Below are 20,489 nucleotides of genomic sequence, written 5' to 3'. Positions count from 1 at the left end.
AACTCAGGGTTTGCAGTCCCGTGTGCACCTAGCTGAATGAGCGAAACTCAGCTTGGGAGTGCTCTAGAGAACCTGAAGGAGTTTTGCCAGCCTATCAGAGCTTACTTTAAAGCTGCCAATACCACAAAAGTATTCCTGCTAGCTTTGCAGCTAGTCTAGGCTTTATTTAAAATATTAACTAGTGTCTTTACATTAAAAGTTTGACTTGGCTTTGCTCAGCATTGTAAACACAGGCACTAATCTCAGGAGTCTCTCTGCCTCAGTAGCATTATCGCTGTTTTTGAAACGATGTTGAAACAAAGTCCCCCCACCTGTCCAAGCTGTAAGTGAGCCATTGGAGAGGGTAGCAGATAACCCCAGTGTCCTGAACAACATCCCCTCTCAGTAAACAGTTTCTAATGCCCAAGGTCGTACAAGATACAACTGAATGTAAGTTGCAAGCCACCATGTTTGCCTGCACAGCTGTTGTATTTGCAAGTACTTAACACCTTCCTTTCTGAAGGGACTCGGAGTGTTTAAAAAGAACCCTCAGAAAACAAAGATTTATTCCCTTGCACCATGGGAATATAGGCTCGACGCAGAATATAGGCTCAACACGAGTCATATATTGACTACAATCTAGCTGTAACACACACATACATTTACCCTGCACCTCCTGTGGATTATTTTTCTTTTTTGATATTACACATTTTCCAATTACATTTTACTTTGAATAGACAAACCGCTGATTCCATTTGATTTCATGCAAGTCCAGATACAAAGAGGAGCAGAACTCAGCCCAGGCTACATTCACCACGAAAACAAGGAAAAAGAGGAAAGGCTGTTCAAAAATTTCTCTTGTTCACTGATACCTTCCCTCCTTGGGGATCAGAGGCAGATTTTTATGCAGATGTTTTTTCCTTTTCTACAAGAAAATTAGATGGTTGTATTTTAAGAAGTGAAAGCCTTGCTGCATTCAAAGGCAGGTAGAAGTCTAGCAACAGCAGTGTTAATACCTAAGTAGGTCAGTCTTCTGTGTAGTCCTTGAGGGTTTCCTCACAGGACTAGTCCATTGATATTAATGGGAGGTACTCCTCCCCAGTACCCACACACCACAATGACAATTCAGCTCGACAAGGTAATTAATGCTGCTTCTGAGATGGCTCGGAGTCAAGCAATTCTCCCTATCATGATGCTCAGAAAACATACTTGTGGGACAAAGCAGCAAAAGCACAGACCTAAGAAGAGCAAGCAACCCCACCCCAACAGTATTTCTTTGTCTAATGAAATACATGAGTTCATTCTCTGTGTATATATGTCCACAGAGACGTGGGTAAATAGATGCCTGGTGACCAGTCTATGGTCCAAGCTGGCCAGCTCTCGACTAGAAGCTAAAAGCCCTTCTAAGAGAGCATCACGGGGTGCAGGAGCAGCCAGGGCTTGCAGAATAGAGCTGACTCTCATCCATCCAGCTCCGAGTCAGCACCAGAGGCCAGGTTGGCGCACACATCCCCACACAGACATCCGCTGCAGTTGCTCAGTATCCTTTAAGCGTTGGACTTCTCCAAAAATCACATTCCCCGGACCCTCACTTTTTTTTCTTGCTCAAAGATATTATTTGCTAGTACAAACAACAAAGATCTCGCTGCAGGCCATAACTCACTCTTCAATCATTATTAGCTTTCAACAACTCCATGTAAAAGGTAAATCCCTTGAAAAAGCAGTATTTCACTTTATATGATTAGTATTTTCCCTTTACTAATATTTCATTTTATAATATGTATCAATACAGAACTACACCAAGGCATTCAAGAACAGTATTTGACCCATCTGAATGAAATACTAGCTAAATTACATATTTCTTTTTTAAATAGACACGCATTCTTCAGTACCAAACCTTAGCACTGATTCCTCAATTTCCTATTTTATGTTAAATACATTATCTGGGATAAAACTTTGGCATAATTCCAATTAAAGATAGCAATGCTTTTTCCTGAATATGAAAAAAAATCTTGACATCAATCTTTCAGATGTTTTCTACAAGAAGAGATGATGAAGTAGAGAACAGCTACTGCGATTATGAAAGCCATGACTGAAAGTCCTTAGGAACATGAATTGATCCAGAAAAGGTCTTGATCCAAGAAACAGTTTTAATCACTTTGCAAAATCTCAAAGACTGAGACACGCTTTATTGACCTGTAACATTGCCACCATCTTGTCAAAATATTTTCAAACTGGATCAAGCTGGAGCGTGCTATTTTACAACGATACCACATATTTCTTTCCTCCAAAGGAATACAGCAAACTGCATAATATCTCTGAGACAGGCAAATATTCTGACCTTTTTTTCTTTCAGAATTCCTATCTTGGTGACCCAGCAATAAATGTATTTTTGAAATGTCAAATTTGTTTCCATGGTAACATGAAATGTCACTCCTGGAGATGATGTTCAATACAAATGTGAAGAGTTGAAGGATATTTAATGTTTTCAGTTGCGCCTATTCAACAATGGTTTGTTATACTTTAAAACTCAATAAAGAAATTAAAATATATTTATCAAAAGTCGATCTCTGGCAAAGTGACTTTTACACCTCACATTATTGCTTGCAACAACACTCACTAACGAGAAGCCCCTTTAAGTACTTGTCTGCTGCTGGAGTATGGAAACGTTTTCTATTGTATTGATAGTCATTGCCAAGTTATGTTTCCTGATTTCCTGAGGAAAAGGAGAGATTTCATCTACCATTTCTACCCAAATTTCTTCTGCATGAATAGACATGGGGAGGCAAGGGGAAAGAATAAAAATTTAAAAAAAAAAATATTATCAGGGCAGCTGGAGGGAGAAAATGGCTTTTATGTGTCAGTAAGAACAGAAGGAACATACTCATATTGCAACCCATTTATATACATTACATATACTATACATAGAGTGCCTATGTATAAGTACATTGAGCCATAAACCAAACAAATAATTAATCAAAAATTTTCCAGCAGGTTTTGCAGTTTACATCACCTGCAACACAAAGTTCTCCCATCAGACTCCCTCTCTGTCCTCAGTAAGGAGTGGCAAAGGGACATGCAACAGTTTGCACATGAAGACAGGAGAGTATTTTGTCACATTCGATGTTACCCCACTGAAGATGTTCTTGGGCACTCAGACACAGAGGCTGACCACTGGCCTGATGTCTGGCCTGTGGCCCAAGCCCACATCAAGTACAGCAAGAACACGTTTGCAGCAGGAAGGCAGGGGGACTGTGGCCTGACAGTGCTGGAGGGCTCGTTCCCTGTCCCCAGCCAGCTAAGGAGAAAACGAGCCCCTAGGAAGAAGGAACGCTAGCCCTTCCTACTCCAAGAGGTGGCTCTGCACCACAGCTATCAGGGGCTGTTCTAAAAGGTAAAAAAAAAGATAAATTGTTCCCCAAAGTTCATAAATAATATATGAACAATTAAGTCTCTTTTTATGGATGCTTCATCAAATATTAATCTATTTTTATTTTCATAAATTTTACAATTTACAAGTTGTTGTTGTCTTAATTTTATGTTAACAAGGCATCTGAAGCTGACAAATTTGGTTTCAGGTGAAAATATAATCAACTTTAAAAAACTGAGAAAGAAAACAAAAGGAGTAGGACTTTCAAGCTGCAGTCTCAAATATCACAGGTTCTTGCTGTTATTTCTTAAAAAAGAAGGAAAGAGCCAGTTCTCTCTGTTAAAGAATTATTTTTTAATATCAGCTTTATTTCATGAGTGTTATTAAAGACTAATTGCATTTATGGTGTCCATCCCGACAGGCATTCAAGGCCAGGTACATGGTCTTTGATTATCCCGCTGTATGAATATATCCACTGTGCAACTAATAAAAACCACACAATTGTAAATAAGCAGTAGAAAATATTATTCTAAAGAACTGGAAAACTGAGGCTTGCTTGTATCACTACAACATCCTACCTAGTTCAGGTAGAACCTCTGACAGGAAAATTTAAGAGAAATTAGATTTATTACGTTTGGGTTTATGCATACGGAAGCATAAATGCTGAACCATCCACATACACAAAAGCACTGTAGCAGAGGTAGCAACCAAAGACAGCTGGCTCTCCAAGCCACTAGACTGCCGAGCAAAAAGGTTACAGCATTTCACTTTATCTGGGCTTTTTCTTATTTTAGCCCTACAGGCTGGGCTTGTATTCAGGTCTTTCTGAAAAGATGCAAAGGAACCAAGCAGGGATAAGAGATGAAGCAAGTGAAGGCAGCAGAAGCAAGGGGAATATCCATAGGGATATATACTGTAGGGATAAAGGATCCGGGGGGGGTTACCGGAAGATAACCATGTGTGTGTCTGTAGGGTTTAAGAAACTCAATTCGTTTGATATTATCTGAGCATCTATTGCAGAGCTACAGTTCATAGACCAGGTTTGCATATATCAGAACACCTGGAGAAATGCAGTGCAAAACAGTGTGGAAAAGGGGCATCTGCAGGAGAAGTTATGAAATAGCTGTTCAAAAAAAGTTCTAGATGGTCAATGTGTGTGGACCATTTATCTAAACCCTGAACTAGCCATATGTGACCAATTGAAATAACCTTAGTTTCCAAAATCTTGTTATTTTGGTGGTGTTCTGTCCTTTCAAAATGTTAAAATTTCACAGATTCCAGGCCAGTTTTGCTAGTGAGGAAAAGGAGGAAGAAAATCCTGTGCATTAGAGAAAGATAACAGATGCCAGGCATCCCAACAGAACATATTAGGGGTCACTTTGACTGTTTTAGCATGAGTTAAAATTAATGTCCCAAGAAATTTTTCTTAGGTAACTTAGTTACGTAGCTCCAAATTTTGCCTCTTGGTTCAATTTAGGTAGTTCTGCATTATTGTGTGGATGCAGCAGGGACAACAGCAGGAAATCTCCAAAGGCACTAACACAATCCCCACCACAGCAGAAATACTGCTTCAGCACCATGCATCCTGGTGACTGATTTCCTCTGAGCTTCGCTGACCAGTGTCATTATAACAACGAAAATAGACTATGGAAGTAAGATGAAGCCAGGGGAAATAGTTCATTAAAAAGTAAAACCATGCACTGTCATTTGCATACTTGCACGCCCTCAAAGCAGCCAGCTGGTTTAGAACAGACTAATTTTTCTAAATGCAATAAAAGGGACACAGTATATTTTACAGTGATAAAAAGCTCAAGTATGGCGGAAGCAGTCACTGGTTTCCAGAAACGCGTGTCAAAGGCAAAGCAGCCCCACGGAGGATCAGAATGCTCACATCTATCAAGGACCTTGGTGAGCAGTTTTGGGCTTGGGGGAAATTCACAACTTTCCTGAAGTCATTGGTACCTCCCCGTGTGGTCATCAAACGCAGGCAGCCTGGCTTCTCCAGGAGAAGCTAGTAGCAAAAAGGAAGCTCTCCACCGTGTTGGTATCTGAGCTGGAGCAGTTAATACGGTTGCCTAATACCTTACAAATGCCTTCACACAAGTCAAACCCTTCTCCATCTTCTGAGCCGTTCAGTGAGGGTACCTGAAGGGAGTATGGGTTGCATCATATTTGAAACCCTCCTAAGCCAAGAGACATAACCCAGAACAAACTCTGTGCTGCTCTGGCATATATTGGGTTTAATAGCCCCATAGCGATTTCCACGAGCTGCAGATTATGAGGCAGCGCAGCCATCACTGAGAGGTACCTGTATCCTTTTAGAGAATTATCAGAAGCCACTCCGCTTTATGGACAGTTAGTTTTGCATTGCCAGACTGCCGTATTGCACATCTATGTTGTTTAGATTAATAAATTTGGTCTTAGCTTATGGCAGTCTCAGTAGAGACCCTTAGGGCCAAACTAACCAGCTGCAGGGGAGGAGCGTTTATTGTGAAAGCCTGGTAAAGCTCGCACGGCTGCTGCGAGGGACGCATCGCCCAGGGCTGTCAGCCTGGCACCTCTAGCAAGCACTGCAAGGAAGTTACTATCACATGAGGCAAACAGCATTTCAGAGCTAACAGAAGCCAGAATCAGTACTCCTTTATTTACTTGTGTTTAGAAACCTATCCAGTCAAATACTTTTCTAACTTCTATCTGTGCAGACAGACTGCAGTCAGTGTTGCACAGGGTGAAAATCAGGTCAGAGTCTGGCCTAAAGCCTTCCTGAGGAGTGGGTGGCAGGTGACATCTCTACTGTTCAGAGGCACTTGGTGGATGGGGCTAATTCTACCCTCATTCACACCATCACCAACTCCACACTTAGTGATTTGTAAGAGGGCTTAGTTTTCCTCATTCTCTTTTAGTTTTCTTCCACTTCACTCACAGTTTTAATTTACTTTACAAGCTTATTTTAAAGAGTTGTTAGTGAGGTTCTTGTTTAATTTGCCCTTGTTTTTGTCTCTTGCTCAGGCCAGGACCTCTGATAAAAATCAGACTTGAGCCTTAGTGAGTAATATCCTGGTGCACTTTGTGAATAAATAAAAACAAGATCATTCAATAAATGCCACTCAATTTTGTTAAACTCCTTACACATGTAGAAACACCATTTAATCCTCCAGTAAGTGAAGAGACTCCAAAATAAGGATCCAAGTGTAATGAACACATTGCTTTAAAATAGAAAGAATTAAAAAAAAAGGAGGAATTCCATTTAAACAAAAAATTATCCTAAGAGAAGAAAACCTCAAGCAAACAAGAAAGCTTAAGCCAACTATAATATGTAGAAACCTAATATCCCCCAAACTGAAAATAACTCCAAAATCCAATAATATAAAAATGCTTTATAAGGTTTTCCTTTTGAGTTGTGGTGGGTTCCAAAAGGTTCTGCAATGCAGAACCAACAAAATAACACACAGACGTGCCTTTGCTTTTTGACTCTCTGCTCCAAGTGACAGCTTTCATTGTAAACTTTTGTTTAGAAACAACAGATTACATGATAAGGCTCTTCCAAAAGAGGTTATGAAAAAGACATTGAGCCTCTCCAGCAATATTAGGAATAGCACAGCAAGATTCACAGCAAATGTCACTTTGATTATGATCAGGAAGGAAAAAAAATATAAAGGTAGCACGGTAATTTAACCACCCCTCTATGGGAGGTTAGGGGACTTCTTTCTTTGGAGGTTACTTAACAAAAAGAAAAACTTCCTTCAAAGATAGGCTAGGGATTCTTGGCACGGGCTTAGAGCTCGTGCACCCCCATACTCTCTCTGCCTTTTCCTTAAATTTGGGTGATTCTTGCAGCTTTTGTCTGAGAAATGCTAGTGCATTCTGTCTTGGGGAATATGCATTCATGGGAAATCCTGTCAGACTTATTTATCCAAGCTGCAGGCTTTTCAGAAACTCTTGCTGATATCCGTAGGTCCCACAGGAACACAACTTACACAAATTCACATCCTGCTCCCCACCTATGTCCATGCTTCCCCATTACCACGTAGTCTCTTTTGCAGCTCCAGGAGCCTGGGGCTTCACAGGTCCCACATGACCTGTTTGTCTCTAAATTGGAGTGACATGGATTTGACGGATGGGCCACTCAGTGGATAAGGAACTGGCTGGATGGTTGCACTCAAAAGTTGTAGTCAACATCGCGATGTCCAATTGGAGACCAGTGACAAGTGGCGTTCCTCAGAGGTCGATATTGGGACCAGTACTGTTTAACATCTTTGTTGGTGACACGGACAACAGGATTGAGTGCACCCTCAGCAAGTTTTCCAACAACACCAAGCTGTGTGGAGCAGTCGACACGCTGCAGGGAAGGGATGCCATCCAGAGGGAACTGGGCAGGCTTGCAAAGTGGGCCTGTGCGAACCTCATGAAGTTCAACAAAACCGAGTGCAGGGTCCTGCATGTGAGTCACGGCAATCCCAAGCACAAATACAGGCTGGGCAGAGAACAGATTGAGAGCAGCCTGAGGAGAAGGACTTGGGGGTGTTGGTGAAACTAGATGATCTTTAAGGTTTCTTCCAATCTAAACCATTTTGTGATTACCAGCTACAGTGGCCTCCAGCTTCTGGGGCTGAGAGATCACAAAAGCATCAGGCTACAGTGTTCCCCCCCTACCCTGCACACATCTGGGACCCCACACAAGGTGTCACATGAGGGATAGCCACCCATTTCCCAGGGCTTGGTGCTCAAGTCTCCATGTCAGGGTACTCCTGACTTCAGAGTCTCATGACCTTGACCCACTTCCAGCACAGACACATATAGATAATTCCACAAGGCTTTGGTGGTGAAAATTAGCACATGGTGCAAGTAAGACTGAGTAACCACCTATACACCAGAAGAGACAGGTCTCGTGGAATAAAATAAAAATCAGTCATGTAACTACGATTATAAATACACATATATGCACAGACACACACAGAGCTTGATTCAATTATTAATTCTGTCATTTCCCAGCTTTGAAGGCCTTGATTTTTTGACCTTAACACTTCCCTACCAAATTTACGGGGTGTAAATGTCATTTGCAGTCACTTGTAACTTTATGATACATTCTGAATACAACACCTACTAGCTGACTCCCTGCCAAAAGGCAATATTTTTGTATAAAATGTGATCAAAAAAACATTCAGCTACATAAATATATACATACACAAGGCTTTTTTTTTTTAAGCAGCTCAGTGTGGAAAGATGGAATTTGGCAAGAAAAGAGTCTTCAAACAAGAAGAACAGCCTCTGCGCGTTTGTGGTGAAAACTGGGCTTGATTTGATCCAGTTCTAAGTGTTTTAATATCACATGTTGGGCATGCAGCATTCACACTGTGCCATTTTGAAGTCATTTTCAGAGTCCTACCAAGCAAGGGCTGCTGCACAGCACATGCCTTAGCTGTGTAGTGAATACACATCTTTCTCCTCAAGAGCAATACTGAAGGCAGAAGGCTTTTCCTCAAGTGCGCGCTGCAAACTGTGCAGCTGAAAACTTCATGCTCCCAGCAAAGGAAGAGGTTTTGGCATGTGTGAGTCCCAGAATTCAAGGAGCACAGTTGAAGTTGGAGGAGAAGCAATCAAAGATGTGAGAGAGACTGAGAGCTGCCTGATGATCATTTTTTAAATTTGGAGGAAGGTTGAAACGTGCCTTTGTCTGAAAGTTTCTCTTACTGAGGACATTATAGTTACCTCTTTACAGCCCAGGAAGATATGGATATTGCCTAAAGGCAATGCCTGAAGGCCCAACACCAGGGCCACCACTTACCCATTAGGGGCAGGAGCAGCTTGTGCAAGCCCTACCTCTGTGGGTGGCATGGGCCACACAGGAACAGCTGCCCCAGAAGCAAGGGGCTCTGCCCCACACCAGTGCCCCTTCCTTGGCCCCGCAGAAGGGAGGTGGGCAACTCCCTGGGTGCATCTCCCATCAGGCCTGGTCTCCCTCCTGTAAGCAGCAGCACCCTCCTTTCCCATGGTAGGGTGCTTTTTTTTAAAACCCACCTTTTACTGATGGTACCTCTGTGCCCAGTATCAGAGCTCACCAGCCAGTTCTGAGCCTGAACACCATGACATTTAAAACTTGGAGAATTTATTCCTGCTTGTTAACACCAAGCTTACCCCCTTAACTGGGTGGGAGTTTTCCTGGTTTTCAAACACCAAGAACACCAGAATAAGCACCTTGGAGGATCTGAGTGTTTAGCAGGAGCTGGTGTTTCTGTCCATTACACCCAGGCTCAGGGCCCTTTCTACAAGCAAGGCTAAACAAGAAAAATCCTCTGCACCAACCAGTCGCTCCAGAAAAGCTCCTGCAGTTCTTCCTTGGACTGCCCCACCAGCTCCAACTGTGCTGCCAAGCAGGGAGCCCACAGAGCCTCTGGTTCACCACATCCTGCTCTCTGCAGCATGTTCACAGCTGAGCCCATGCTGCAAGTCCCGGGGGAACAAAAAAGCTCAGGGAACAGAGGCGAAATCTCTGAACTTCTAGAGGCTACATGCCTTGGCTTTCAAAGAAGTGGTCCCTCTCTCTCTTTCCAGAAGAAACGCTTCCCAACATGTTAAGCTTTTCCGTGTTATTTTTTTCGCCCTGTAGTTAATGAACTTCTATTGTTTTCTCGTCAATTATTTATTCATTAAAACAAGGCTTGCATGAAATGCAGGAAACCCAGCAAGCCTACAGAGGCTGTCACACAGCACGGTGGTATAAGAAGCGTGACTACAACAGGACGGCCACCATACTGTCGTCTCCAGCAGCAATGCAGGGGTCCCCGGGAAGGAGGACACCTCTGGGCAGGATGGGCAAGACCAGGGCCAGGACAGGTCAACAGGCTGCTCCACAGCAGCTAGTGGCCATGGAGCTCTCAGCACCATCAGTTGTGGCCATGGGAGGCACGAAGGAAAGACCTTCATTATCAAGAAATTCAGTTGTTCCTCCCTGAAATGGGAACAGATAGTAGCAACCCCATAATCTTTTAAGCCATTTACGTTGCATGAGCTCTATTAAGCACCTATTAATAAATCCCCTGGAGTGAGTATGAATTTAGTCTTGCAGGATTGTGAGGTAAAGGCAATGCAGCTATCCCCTTAGACGAGGGGTGGGGACCCACAACAGGTCCAGTGATGCATGGCAGGGCAAACAGCCTTCGAGAGTTCAGTTTCTACAGAAACAAGATGGAAGATGGGAGAAAAGAAGTGTTATTAATCCCTTCTGCAAAAGTAAGTCATGGAAATTTGCTGTCTGTTCAAAGTCAGTCTGCTGCACAGCTGGGAACTGATCTCTTATCTCAAGTGCCAGTCTAGTGCCTAAACCACAAAAGCACTCTTTCCTGCACTCCTTCGACATGCAAATGGAGTATAATTGTATAGGCATGCTTACCATAAACAACTAGCAGAACTTGGCATCATGCTAATGGGATTTTTATTAGCCAAATATTTCTTTGGTAACCAGGTCAAACAATCACGTTCTCTTTTGTTTCCTGTTATGAAATGAAACTGAAAAAATATGCCACTTAAAAAAAATAAAATAAGAAGAAGCCCAACCAGTCCTTTTTTCATAAAGAAAACAATATGCTTAATGCAGAATAAACCACATTTTATGAAAAGAGGTCATCTTTGGGGGGAGGGAGAGAAACAATTGAAATGAAAAAATGTAGCACAAGAGGGAATTATGAATCTTTTTTTTTTTCTTATGGAAAGTATTTACATGTTTATTTTAAGCCTAACATAAATGTAAATATTTTAAACAAACAAAAACACACCAGGGGTAACAATAGAGTATTGTTTTTTTTATGTTGAATAAGAACTGCCAGGACAGTGCATGTATATTTTTAAACATGCTGCTTCAAAAAGCAGGATGCAAGGGATGTTGCATCTTTAATTTTTCTGTTAATTATGGATTGAGCATTGTTGTGAGTCTTGTCCTCAAAACCCAGCTCAGAAAATAAGAGCAGATGCTCATACCCAGGTTTGGCTCATGTGGGAATTGAACAGAACATATTGGTTTATAATTAATGTAATTTGTTGGATTATCTTTTGTGAAGGAGCTAAGGTAAACAACCTTGCAGCATTGTAGTGAAATTCTTCTGCGCTCAGAGCCTCTGTACTTGATGGAGGATGACAAAAAACCTACCCTTCCTCCTGGATCGCGGGAAGATTTGGAAATGTCTGTCACATTCAAACATATTTTAATTAACTCAAAGGAAAGAATTAGGCTACAGACCCTAAAGCAAATTACAAATAGTGTTTAAAATCAGAGCTAATGATTCCCCAATTGACTATTCTGATTAACAGAATTCTCTTTTCTAGTTTGTTGTAATTTGGTTACGGGGCAATGACGGAGAAGGAACATGCTTTTCTGCCCTGAAAACAGTAGCTGTTCTTCAGACCAAATTTACTGATCCAAAAGGCTCCTCTCCTGGCTGGGTTTCCTGGCTGGCTGGACAGTACTTGAGCACGCATGGCACTAAGTGGCAACTTAAAGAAAAAAAAAAAAAAAAAGCATGATTATATAACATGACACTTTCCAAAAGACTTTTCTCCAAGAGCACTCAGGGTCTTGGTAAGCATTAATGAACAGCACTTTAGTCTCCAGAAAACAAAAGGGCAGTGGGGGGGGGTGGGGTGGAAGGAGAAATCAAGCACTGTGTTCTTCGGGGTAATAATTGGAGAAATATGGGCCAAAAGCTCGGTTGTGTGTCACAGGACACTAGAACTCATCCTGATTCCAAACTGTCACAGTAAACCTTAGCTCTACTTCTCTGTGTTTCACAGAAAGACAAAAAATCTGAAAGCAGCAGCTTAAAGATTCAGTTCAGGCTTGCTGTCTCTTCAGACCCCCACAGAATCATATGGTTAACTTTTTAACCCTTTGTGCATTTAAGTCCTCCTCCCTTCAAAGCACTCATGAGTTCACCTTGCCGTACTAGGGATACCAGCATGGTGTCACCGCTTCTACCCTGCTACCAGGGGCAAAGGAGGGGCTGGTGGCCATGATCAGAACAGGAAACTGGCCCACAGCCAACGAGAGAGACTTTTTTTGAGCCAAACCCACATGGCATGCACCCTTTGCCTTAAAGGGCTTCCTTCAACAGCAAGCATCTGTCTTGCTTAGGCCTCACAGCTTATATAGGTAACAAGATACCTTGGGATCACGTCTTCTGGAAGAAGATAGAACAAGAAAGAACAGGAGACCAAAGAGCTTGGCTCAGGCCATTGCTGCCACCCCTACTAATCAGGAGATGGATAGACATGCCACCAGCACACAATGGATGGAGGATAAGTGAGTCATCTCAGCGCTGCTTTGGGACCTCTAGTTTGCAACAGGGCAAGTCATGGAAAGTATCTCAAGCACCCTCAGCTGTCTGAAAACATGGCATCTCCTTAAGGCATCTGCCAGCGTCCCACAGACAGATGCATACTGCCTTTGGCCACAGTTAGGGTGCTGGCATCACACAAGAACTTAACCTTACAGACCCATAGCCTACATCTCAGCTGATAGGTGGCCAGGGAGGAAGAGTTTTAAAGAAAAGCAGTAATACCAAATATTTGGTCTGCTTTTAAAGACAAAGAAAAATAAAAGTAGACATTGGGTGAATGTTGTTTTCTCAGTCAGGACTGCCGGAAGTTAGTGCTGCTAATGTTCATTAACAGGGTCATCCTCTTCCCATGGGAAAAAAAAAAAAAAAAGAAAAGGTCATTAAAACCAGGGGTTTATTCTTGCATCAGCCTAATTTGTTTTCAGGGTCTGTCAAGACTTTGAGATGTCTTCCCAGATGAGTTGCAAGTTCATACTGACCATCCTGGAGATAGCCTGCCCCTTTTCCAACTCTGCCCTCCCAGAAAAGTGGCACTCCAGAAAGCACATTCACGCATCAGGCACGCAACACATGAAAGTTTGTCTGCCAACATCTTGTCTCAAAATAAGAAGTCAGCTGCTCTTCAAACTGCACATGCAGAATATTTTTGAGAATGGTCTTTCCTGGATATGTAGCACTTCTGCAGATTTCTGAGAGGCAGCAGCAGAGAGTTTGGGACACTCATCCACCAAGTTTAAAGTCATAAATGAAGTAGATTTCCACCTCAGAAATGTACATTGCTAATGAGCTACAGACACAGCCGATACAGTAATAGTTCCATCCCATATTCACAAGAACAATGCTCACTCATGGGGAACGACAGTCTTATCAGATTGGTAACTTTATCTCGAATATCATGTTCAAATTTTCATATCCTTATAAATTAAGAAATACTAGAATGAAGTGACCAGATGTTCAAGTCTCCTCTGCAGCACATTCACTACCAGGCACACATTTAAGATGCATGCAAGTCTGCTAGGACTCTTCTCTGAAGAAGCTCACTCCTCTTAATGTCATCTGTTTTTGCTAGCACAATGTCTCCAGCACCTCAGCCCAGAGGAAACTTCTACCTCCACCACCACCACATTCCAAGACTACTAATGAGTTGCGTTGTTTCCAGTGGGCACAGGAAAGAGAAAACAGGGTTTTTCCTTTCAAGCCAGAACCAGAGGAAGAGAGAATAGAGGGAGAACATAAAGGAAAAGCTGGAGAAAGCTCTTGCTTCACGCAAAAGTGTCAGTTTATTAAGTCTGCCTGTCTTGTTCACCACTGCATAGCACCACATTCAAAGGCCCAAAAGCTCTTACAATTTCATTTTTCATTTAATACAAGTTTTTGTTCCATGTTAGCCAAGCGCCTCGTCTCCTCAGGGATTGCCAGTCCTAGCTGTTAGGCCTTGGATCTCTACTTTTACAATGCTAACAATTACATCCCTGCCTTTCAGCACTGTTGAGGGCATAAACCCGTAGCATGATAAGTTTAAGTGCTCTGATACTAATAGCAGTGAAATGTCTGTGTATAGACACACGCGTTCCCTTTGTTTCTGAAAGATATGGAATGCAACTCTATTATAATTAATCAGAAATTTAAGAGTAAACATGTTGGTCCACGTAAGTGAGAAATGTTGAGGAATGGTCTATAGAGCATCTTAAATCACTTATTATTCTTTTCCTGCGCTGTTCTAATGCCAACAGAACGACGTTTTCTTTTCAAATTTTGTAAAAGAAAAAATATAAACCAAACAGGCTGTTCTCTGGCTGAGACCTTGGATTCTTTGGCACCTAATATAACAACAAAAAAATTAATTTCACATCCTACTGGCAATAGCTTGTATTAAAATTGCATTTTGTTCCTTTGATGTTACTGCACATGGATCTTTTTGTTCTACATAAGTACTCAACAGTGGAGCTTTTTTTAACTGGCTGGTATTCCCTCCATCAATTCAATAGGATACATGAAACTAGCATTTTCCTACTTGTTCACGTATCCATGAAAATTGTGTCCTTCTTTCTAGGTTTAGTTTTGTTGCTGTAAGTAAACGGGCATGGCACAATCCCAATAGATACCCTCAAGTGTGACCCTGGCCCTCTCCCCAGTGCTTGACCTGGGAGCAGATTCTATTGTCCTGAAGCCTCACAGCTAGGGACAGACCTTCAGCTAGACATCCACAGGCAACAGACAATTCACCCATAATAAAAGCTTGCCCCTTCTTGTCTCAGGCATAACTAAGGGAAAGCAAAACTCCACAGAAGCCCAAAGAAAGGAGAGCTCCTGGTGGTAAGCATCACTATGAGAGGGTGAGTCAGATTCCCTTCAAGGTACAGAAACCCAGGGCAGCTGCTCTGCTCCTTGTCCTACTGGAGACCAGTCATCACCATTCACAAGAGACATGAATAAGACCAAATAAATGCATTTTGCCATCCATGTGACAGCCCTCAAAGCTAGCCTATTCTCTATGTTTTCCAGTACTCTGTCCCGTCTCAGCTGAGGAGTGTCAAGTGTCTGTACATCCAGAGAAAGTGTAAGGCAGTGACTCCTGCAGGCACTTGACCACTCCTCCCTCCCAGCCATCCCTAGAACCATCTCTCCCCCATGCTCATTACCTTCTTCTCAAAAGCAGTTAACATAGATCTAGATCCAGTTTGTAGTGGTTCTCCTCCCTCCTTTGGTAGACAAGTCTGTTTGGTTGCCTTTGATACAGAAAACTTGCATTGCTGCAAGAATTTGCAATGCCAAAATCCAAAAGGAACCTGGCACGGATTTCTGGTACAGACACTCTCTATAAAGGCCAATACAAGGTTTTACTGTCTCAGCAGATACCAAAAACATTAATTGCTCACACTGTTTACTATTGGTTTTTATCAGTATTTGATCCACTGTTGGTTTGCCTTTTCTCCTGGGAATGGGTGGATAGTATTTTCATTACAACACTAATAAGATAATTTCATATTTACTGAAAATGTAATTATGTCATTTTTAAGTATCGTTTATTTGCTGCCTTCATACATTCCATAATGGGACTAGAATTTGGGAAAGCAAAAAACATTTATGTGAAAGGGTCATGTCCTCAAAAGAAGGAAAAAAGAAAGGGAAAAAAGAACAGAGAGAAACCAGTTTTTAACCCCTCAATCTTGGATCCTACTACTGTGTTAGTAAATAAAGCAGCGGGAGGGGGTGAACCATAGGAATCCTCTACTCAGCTGAACTAAGGAGATGAAAGCATCTGGCCAGGCCAAATGGGTTTGTGGTTTTTCACCATAAGGGTTTCCACTTCAGGAGGGTACTGAGTTTTTACTGGAAATTTAACATTCGCTGACCAGAATGTTTTTAGTGGTCTTCAAAACTGAAAGATTGCAAGGCAGAAGTTTTGCACCTTGATGTGGCAAATTAGCTACGAAAATTTAGACTTGAGGAGAAAGCAGTATAAAAAAATAAAACCCGAAAGATCACAATGACCAGAGTCACTGCAGTTTTTCCTCATCATCAGAAAGTCACACAAATTAGCTGCAGCCATCCATTAGCATAAGGGCAGTTGTCTCCATTTGGAGGAACTTGTGTGTCTGAGGCCAGGCAGGAGATGCTGTTTGATTTGCAATTGGCACCCTTGAACAAGGAAGCTTGCAAGTGGTGCATATCATCACCCATCAAAGGCAGCCACCTCAAAGCCCTGTCTTCAACCCAGGAGTCTAATTCAGTGGTCTCCTAAACTGTGCATGCTGGGAAAAAAGCAAACACTATTGTCCTCAAGCTTTATCTAAGATTAGATCTGACCTCAAGGGTAACGAAAGGTCAAGAAATATCACCATCCCCATTTCACAGAAGGGAAAGATGACATTTTAAAGTCAAAATGTCTTTGTTTACAAATAAGCTTCTTTGAATCCAGCATCTTCTCCCACTGAGTATCTGTATTACAGGCATAGTTAAAGTGGCACTATATTGGGCAGTACAACCTGAGAGAGCATTGTCTCATTAAAAAAGGCTGTCCCAGGTTTGGTACCCCAGCACAGGCATGTTCTGAACATGGTATGTTTCTCTGTAAGACCCAGAGTTGGGAACAGATGGTGGCTGTCTGTGGTTTGGAGCGTAAGGGAAGAGAGGGAAAAACCTTGTAGATTAGGATGCCTGGGCCATTTGATATCCTGAAGATTAAACTAACTGCCTGGAACCCAACACAAGCCCACAGCAAAACACACCACTTGCTAGACAGGCTGCACTTCCTGTAGTAGTCTGCCTTCCTGGGTTAAATTGCAACTCTTGTCAAACGCATGGCAATAATCTGGTATCCATGGAAAAAGCAAAGGTAATAGAAGTGCAGTTTAGACATTCAGGAGAATGGCATTCAGCCTGTCTAGAAGATACAGGAGGTCTTTTGCAGCTTCCAGAGCACTTAACGTACTTATTTTCACAGACAGTCAGGAACTTCTGGAGCAAGCAAAATTCAGAACCAGCAGACCAAGGAACCATAGCTACTCTATAGCTATGTCAGGCTGCATATAGCATGAGATGAACCAGTTTCTATGATCTGCAGCACATTGCTAAGAGTTTTGACCTTGTGGCACCTTTAAAAGAAAGATTGGACACTGGGAGAATTTCAAGCTAAAAACCAGATTGGTTCAGTACTTTTCTCACTCTCCTTGCTTATCCCATGAGCTCATCATATAAAACACCTTTCCAGAACAATCCAAATAAGGGCAAAAGCCCAGCTTCACACTGTCAGAACTCAAGGAGAACAAGGGGAGGACCTGCCTGCAAAGAAACAGATACTGAGGAAGCTGAAGTGACTATTCTACAACAGGAAGTAATATCCATATGCAGAATAGCCGTAATAAATTTATTTCAAAATAGGCTTCATCATAATCTCACTTTGCATACACACATTCCAAAGACCAGCTTTATGCATTCTGTCATTCCGCTCATAGGAGAAAAACACTTTCAAATTCAAAGAAGACATGTTCTCCGCTCCTGCTTTCAGGAGGTAGCAGTAGTTCAAATGGGAAGCGCCATGTACTCTTAAGCAGCAAATTGCACACAATTATATATTTTCTTAAGGTGCCTTGCATTATTAAAGCCTCTTTAAAGAAAACAAAACTGAACATAGTTTAAGTACATGACTGCACAACTAAGCTACACACCAGAACAGAAATGGACAATGATTCTGCTCTTTTGCTCATCCCATGTTAACCAGCACTAGAGATACAGGAAGAACAGCAAAGTACCTGCAGACACATTTGTCACTGGGGAAATACAGCTGAAAGGCAATGAACTAACAGAACTACAGAAGTCACAGACCTTAAAACACTTACTCACCTAAACATGATTTCTGACAAGCTTCTAGACAAAGCATTTGTAATCAAAATTTGGACACGATATCATAAATTAAGACAATTTCTCTGTCACTACCCTGGGGGTTTGCTTTAAAAAAGCAACCAAGATGAGAAGATACATGAGATGGTCAGTAATGTAAGAGAAAGCAGTTCCACCCGCTGAAGACCGAGCCACATGTTTTCCTTGAAACAGACCACAAAAAATTACTTAGTACAATCAATTACCCACATCTAACAGAGCAGATTAATGTTGCTGTTTGATTATAACCCCAAGAGTTTGTTCCTGAAATACAAACTTTGACTGTCAGGGAATACAGGAACATAATAGACTTTTGGCTTTGTTTTAACAGTAAGGTTTCTGAAGGGAAATAGTGTGATACATACTCACCACACTATAGAGAGCCTGGAACATGCCCAGGTCTATTTTAGGCCCTTGCCTCAGGGTACATCTCTGAGGAAACAGGAAACTTTGGTTTAATACCAAAGCTAAACCTAGGCTACAGTTCCCAAAGAATTTTCCTCCCCCTCTTCTGCCTCTTTTCTGAGTTTTCTCCCTGACCTTCAGATTCCCAATGCATCTTTTAGTTTGCTGCACTTTTCACTCATGATGTACCCTCAACACCCTGAGTATCCTGCTACCGCCTCCCCCAGGAGCCCTTGGCCTGGCCATCACATCCCCCAGAGCACTTCCCTGCTCCAGACACCCCAGCACAGAGTCCCTTCCAAACTTTCCATGGACAATTTCTCTTCAGGTCACCACCACCCACTCCACTTGAGGCCAGTACCACCTAAATAGTCACCGCAGAGGCTCCAGACATCTCTCCCATGGCCAGTCACCCTGTGTCACATGGATAAAAGCTAGTCCACAAACTGTGTTTAAAGGCTTTCAGTAGCCACAGGAAAGGTAAGCAGCTACCCTGAGGTGCACAAGCTGTTTTAATGCTGCCTATCACAGAACAAACACGAATCTAAAAGTACTAAGGGCTGGGCTATATATGGGCAAGGTCTTCAAACTGCTTTTCCCAGTTTCTGAGTCCCCATGCTGTATTCCTCTTCCTTAGGCAATAGAGACAAAGGTCTAGGCCTCAGATTAAAGGTGTCAGGGAGGCAGACGACCACCACACCACGACTGATCACGTATGCGAGGTGAACCTGGTGCATCAGTTCTTCACACGTACAAGTCCAGAGCTATCAATGCACAGCCCCAGGTCTGCACAGGACTAGAGACCACCATCATCTTAGAACAATCCAGGCTCTCTCTTTTCCATTCCTGTCTCATCACGCGCATCCAAATCCAACAATTTTAGGTCTTATAGACATTTCAGACTAAACTAGCCAATAAAAGCCATTGTGTATGAGACTGACTTAAGGCACATTTGGGAAATAGGTCACTGAAGTCCTAAGGGACAACCTGTGAATGCAGCAGACAGAAACCAATTTATCTGGAGGATCACCAATCCCACCCCTAAAATGTTCTTAGAGCTACACCAGCTAGCTTCCATGGGACCGATTGCTCTTCTTAATGAACAGAGGCAATAACATGAAGGAGCGTTTTCCTGGAACATGATTTAGAAAACAGACTTTTACTGGCTACGGTGGCAACTGTGCTTCTAGTAGCCAGTCCAATTCGCTATTGCTTGGTTGTTCACGCAGATTATTAACTATCAGACGTTACAGCCTTCTGGAGCATGTATATCATTTTCATATGTTCCCCCCTGCCACGTGCACCTACAGAGCATTTGAGCTTACTTTAAACAAATATGCAGCTGTAACTGGGGAAAAAGAAAAAAAAAGTATGAATTATTGAAAGTTTAGAAGAAATGTTAATTACTTCCAACCAAGGTCCAAAAGATTTAGTTAAATACTCCTTAGAGTGTATATAGCACATTCAAGAATACTGGCTATTCTCCAATGGTTTGTATCTGCTAAGCTTAAAAATTCATGTAAGTCTTTAAAATTAATGCTGCATAACCATGTGTATCCTCTAGAACCACAGCAATTACAATAAAAGTGCTTTAATTTGTTATCAAGTGATTTTCATCATAATATGACACTAAGTACCAAAGCGTTTAATAATTATCCCATTACTATAACGTATTAATGATATTTCCAAATATTTACACTAGAAGATAAGATGGTTTTCAGCTCTCACTTCTCTTACAAACATAAATTTTTTGAGAGGTTCTTGAAACAGGTCACATCCTAAGATTTCTCTGGCAGCTGTTTCTCTTTCAGACTAGAATAAGAAAAAGACAACAAAAGCAAAGTTTTCTCTAATTCCTAGCGACGCAACAGGAAAACATCATCCGCTTTACAAAGCAAGTCCCCAGTCTTTAAGCCTTGCACAGATGCTGAACTTTACATTCAATTGGCTTACTCATGTGCATCAAATCAAGCATAAACTTCAGTCCCTGCAGCTTCAAACTTGATCTAGCCAGCAAATAAAAT

This window comes from Chroicocephalus ridibundus, chromosome 7, assembly GCF_963924245.1.
Source record: "Chroicocephalus ridibundus chromosome 7, bChrRid1.1, whole genome shotgun sequence".
NCBI classification, from domain to species: domain Eukaryota; kingdom Metazoa; phylum Chordata; class Aves; order Charadriiformes; family Laridae; genus Chroicocephalus; species Chroicocephalus ridibundus.
The sequence above is the reverse complement of the archived record's forward strand: the minus strand, read 5'-3'. Positions refer to the sequence as shown.